Source organism: Hetaerina americana, unplaced genomic scaffold, assembly GCF_022747635.1.
Source record: "Hetaerina americana unplaced genomic scaffold, ioHetAmer1.1.p SCAF_85, whole genome shotgun sequence".
Classification (NCBI taxonomy): Eukaryota; Metazoa; Arthropoda; class Insecta; order Odonata; family Calopterygidae; genus Hetaerina; species Hetaerina americana.
The window spans coordinates 292,501-298,310 of NW_027287483.1; positions in this window are offsets into that span (position 1 = coordinate 292,501).

Genomic DNA, 5,810 nt, shown 5'->3' on the forward strand with positions numbered 1-5,810 from the left:
TTAAGCATGTTCATTAACATTGGGGTTAAAGGAACATAGTGTTTATTTCTTTTGTTTTATCAACTACAACCAAGCCATAATGTAAACAAAATATGGTACCTATAAGCCTTTCTGAACAGGAATTAGATTAGGTGAAGGAAAATACAGCTTTGTTTATTCCACTTTTTGTGGCAACTCAACTTAGCTTAACCAGCTGCATATTTATTTCCATAATGGATAAGTTTCACAAAGTCAAGACTAAAATAGAAAGTATATAGCTATAAAATTTACAGAGTTATCCTCAAACCGATTGCCAAGTTTTTAGTAATTGCATTTACTCGAAAAGAGCAAAGTATTTTTTTAATCGGTTATCAAATGAAAAAAAGTTGTTATAATATCGGTAATATTTCGTATACTCCCCATTTCGGGGCTGTTTCTTGAAGCATGAAGAGAAATATATAGGGGTAATACCTCCCTCACATGGGCAACAAATTTGATGTGGTGTAAGGCCTTGTGCGTTCTGATGACCCCTGGAGCTGCGCTGGTGGTAGTAGCAATAATTGCTCTTGGTAGGGTCACCCATGCCAGATAGGTCGAAGGTTAGGATCCAGACGAAAGGTACTCCACCCAGCGCCTTTTCCTCAGTGAGGCGGCTGCAATGGCATCTGACCCCAGTGGGACGGCCATTGAGTGATGGTGTCACATGAAAAACACTAATGAGGAAGGCAACGGGAAACCACCTCAATTATCATTCCCAAGATTAAAATGATGGACACTACAGAGAAAATGAGTCCTGGCACCTACGGGGCGGGGCCAAATTGGCCCTGTGTTGTGCTGGACAGCAGGGTAGGCAAGGCCTGCATGGTCGTCATCCCATGAAACTCTTCCAAGGGAATATCAATAGCAGTAGGGCAGAAGACGTAGGAGAAATAAACCAATTTAGTTAAAATAGGAACTTGGATTGTTAGGGCAATGCTGAGGACAGAAAAATTAGAAAATATTAAGCAAAAGATGGAAAGGGGAAGTATAGATATTTTAGGTCTATGTGAGGTGAGATGGAAGGATAGCGGGGATTACTGGAGTGATCAGGATAGAATAATATACAGCGGCGGGGGCGAGAGCCAACGAGGGGTTGCCATAATATTAAATAAAGAGGTGGGAAGAAGTGTAGTCAACATAGAACAAGCAATGGATAGAATATTACCAGTAAAGATGAAAGCAGAACCGACGAAAGTGGTCATTGTTGAGGTACACATGCCACCGAGCAGCCATAAGGAGGAAGAGGTCAATAGGATACATGATTAGTTAGAGAATAATGATGGGGGATTGGAATGCGACGGTAAGTGAAGGGAGAGATGGTGATGAGGTTGGAGACTACCGTTTAGGTACAAGGAATGACCGCGGGGAGAAAGCAATTGAGTTCTGCAGGAAATAGGGGTTAGTCATCACGAACACTTGGTTTAGACAATACAAAAGGTGCAGGTATACATGGAAAATGCTAGCTGACTCAGAAAGGTATCAGTTAGATTATATTCTGGTTTTGCACAAATTCAGGAGGAGTGTGATAAATTCTCACTGCTCCCGGAAGCAGATACAGACTCTGACCACAATTTAGTTGTTATGAAGTGTAGCGTCTGTTTCAAAAAGATGAGGCAGGGGCAGTGGGTTAGGAAATGGAATGTAGGAGCATAAAATGGATCGAAAAGGAAGGAGTATCAGCAGGCTGTAGAGAAAATCATGGAGGACAAAAAGAGCTGATTACTATCGAAGAAAAATGGGAATGTATCAAGAAAGGGATATCGAAAGCTGCAAAAGACACTATAGGAACCGTAAACAGGAACAGGACAAGGAAGCCTTGGATTACAGATGAGATGATTATAAAGATGGATGAGAGAAGAGCATGAAAGAATGTAAACACAGAGCTAGGCTGAAGGATGTACAAAGAGTTAAAAATTACATTGAGATGGGAAACAAATAAAGAAAAAGAAGCATGGTGGAAAATGCAGTGTGAGGATATGGAAAGTTTGCAGAGGAAGGGTGAAATTGGTGCACTATACAGCAAGGTTAAATCTTTATCGCGAAGTAAGAAGGGAAGATTGGTGCTAACAGTTACAGATAAGTTGAGTAAGATAATAGTTGCCACAGAAAAGATCCAAGAGAGATAGAAGAAAAATATATAGAAGAACTGCATACTAAAGAACTTAGACAAACCATTTTAGGCATAGAAAAAGAACATGAAGTAGAGGAAGATAGCTCAGGGGTCCAGGCATACTCGACGATGAGTTAGAAAGAGCATTGAGGGAGATGAAATTGAATAAGGCTGTGGGGTAGACAACGTTCCTGCAGCACTACTAATGGTTTAGGAACATATGGTAGGGACAGACTATATGAATTGATTCGTAGCATCTATGAGAAAGGAATATGGCTGATAGACTTTGCGAGATCAATGTTAGTTCCTATTTTGAAAAAGGTAAAGGCTACATCATGTGACGACTACAGAACAATAAGTTTCATATCCCACGCAGCTAAAGTTATTCTCAGGATCATCAACAAAAGGATAGAGTGGGGTAAATGATTACTTAGGGGATGATCAGTTTGGGTTTAGGAAGGGGAGAGGTACGTGCGATTCCATTGAAGTAATGAGATCACTGATCAAGAGGAATATAGAATACAATCAGGACATATTTGCCTGTTTCATAGATTTCAAAATAGTATTTGATGGAGTGAAATAGGAAAAATTAATGATGATATGGCAGCATATAGGAATAGATAGGAAAGATAGGAGGCTAATCTGCAACCTGTACATGTAACAGACTGCTCAGGTGCGAGTGAGGAACGGGGAGTCCGGTGTAAGGCAGGGTTGCCCATTATCATCGTTGCTGTTCAATGTATATGAGGAGGAAATGATTAAAGAGGCATGGGAGGAATTGGAGGTAGGAATGAAAGTGGGCGGGGAATTCGTAAAATCAGTTAGCTTCACTGATGACCAAACTTTAGTTTATCAGTCATCCAAGAGGTTGCAAACATTGCTGAGTGAATTGGAAATTCAGTGTGACCAATATGGGATGAGAATCAATATTAATAAAACAAAGGTAATGCGATTTTCTAGTAAGAAAAAGGCTAAGCTAAACATTAAAATAGGAGGGCAAAAACTAGAGCAGGTAGAACAGTTTACGTATCTCGGAAGTGTTTTGGACCAACACGGTCAAAGTAGTAAGGAGAAGATTGCGCTCGGAAAAGTGTCTTTTGCACGGAGGAGGGAGTTGATATCAGGGACGTTGAGCAAGGATATTAAGAAAAGACTCGTAAAAACTTTGATATGGGGCGTAGCTATGTGCGGCACGGAAACGTGGTCATAGAAGCAGGAGGATAGACGTAGATTGGAGGCTTTTGAAATGTGGATGTTGAGAAGATTGGAGAAGGTGAAATGGACCGAAAGGAAAACAAATGAAGTACTTGGTATGGTGGACGAATAGAGAGGTTTGTTGGGAGAAATCCTATGGAGGCAGGAAAAGTGGATGAAGGGCGTATTGACCGGCAGTGGGATGATGAAGACTGTGGTAGAGGGGAGAATTTTAGCCAATCGAGGAAAGGGTAGGAACAGGATAGGGATGTTGGATGGGATGAAGGGAGGGAGGAAATACTCGGAGGTGAAGAGGGACCTGATGTAGGGTAGGTGGCTGGATTATGTTTTGTTAGGAGTCTTAAAATATTTATTTGATAGTTGTGTCCATCCAAAACCTACCTTAACCAGTAGATTACCTCTTAATAATAATTATCCCAATCCTATGGGGTATGTTAGCTGAATGTATAAATATATTTTCTCTGTATGAATATCTTATTGAAACTTCAGATACATTTTTGCAGTTCTGTGGTTATGATTGCGCAAAAAATTGCTTCTGAACAATTACCATTATTACTTTTATTTAGGGGATTCTATCAGTAAGTATGGGTATTTGATGGTCTAGGGACTAAGCAGTTACAGTACCAAGTTCTGCCTTTTACAAAGAGTCGAGCTGTTTTACGGCCTCCAGTTTGAAAACACTGATCCCTTCCCCTGTAAAAGAAGGTACCCTCTGTTTTCTCTTTTTTTCTTTCTGTTTTCCTTCAAGTTCCTCCACCATTGGAGTATTCATAAATTCACCTTTAACAACCTAATGGCATTTACTTTAAACAGGAGGGATTTCTAAATAAATGTCCTTGACATAAGAGAAGACATTAGGCTTGATGGCTCTAAAAAATCTTGCTTAGGGCAAATATAAATTAGAATTTAATATGATGCTTTCCACAATTCCATAACCACTTCTCAATACTGGCATTACTATCCTATGGATTAAAGGACGTTCCTTGATGTCTTCATTCAAGAATTTACACTTAAGGGTTAGGATCGTTATGAACCACTTAAGAAAAATTGACAGAACCTTAGGACTGTACAAGGGATTTTCATTTCAAGAGCACAGGAAGTATTTTCAGCAATATCACTAAATAAGAGATAGAAAGAGCAATACTAAAAATGTCTGTTTTTAGGGTTACGAGGTGAACAGAATGCAAGTCTTGCAAAGAGAGTACAGGTATCTAATAAAACAGGCAAAAAAAGAGTATAATGATCGGCGGATTACGAATGCCTCCAATTTCTCAAAAATAGCATGGAAAATCATAAAAAGCAACAGCAACCTAAATTCCACGACATTGCCTCTCCAGGTAAATGATAACTTTGGCAACATAATCTCTGAGCCAGGTAAAATATCTAATGCTTTTAACAAAGCTTTTCTGTCTCTGCCAAATTCCCCTCATCCTGTGCCTCTTGGGCCCATGCCATCCAATAGAGTACCTTATACATCAATGTACCTTAAACCCTGCAATGAGAGTGAATTACGCCTTTATCTTAATAAGATAGGGAAAAAGAAATCTGCTGACATTGATGGAGTGTCTGGCAAGTTATTAAAAGACTGTGGTGACCTTATTCTAGCACCACTACTAATGCTGGTGAACCCGTCCTTAGCTGAGGGCATTTATCCGACTACCCTTAAAATGGCTAAGGTCTTACCTGTCTACAAGAACAAGGGGGACCGAAATGATTTAAATAATTACAGACCCAATTCTATAATTTCACAATTTGGTAAAATCCTAGAGTGTGTTTTCTGTAAAAGATTGTTAAAATTTCTTGAAAATGTGCTATCTGAAAACCAGTTTGGATTCCAAAAGGGGAAGTCAACAAATCTTGCTCTTTTCGAAGCAGTAAATTTTATAATTCAAGAAATTGATTCTAAATGTAAGGTCCTGGGCATTTTCTATGACTTGAGCCAAGCATTTGATGCTGTTGATCACGGTAAGCTGATCTCAAAATGTGAGTTATTGGGCATTAGGGGTGTGGCATTAAGCTGGTTGAAGTCCTATCTTGCTAATCGGCACCAAAGGGTGGCCTACAAAAGTGATGGGAATATTTACCTCTCCAATCCCTTGGAGGTCAACAGAGGGGTTCCTCAGGGGTCAGTGCTTGGCCCTGTATTGTTTTTGATCTTTATTATTGATCTTCATGGGCAGCTGCATATCAATGGTACAAAAAAATGTGTTATGTATGCTGATGATGTGAGTGTAATGACATCCAGTAAAAATTTATGTGAACTGGCTGTGGCTGGTGACCTGCTGATGAAATGTATGTCTACATGGTGCGAAGGAAACAGTTTGCTCCTTAATGTTGAAAAAACTCAAGCAATGGTCCTCTCGTCTTCACACAGCATAATTGACACTAACTCTTTAACAAAATATGGTAGTAACTTAAACACAGTACATTATTTTAAGTTCCTAGGAATTCATATAGATAGTAACTT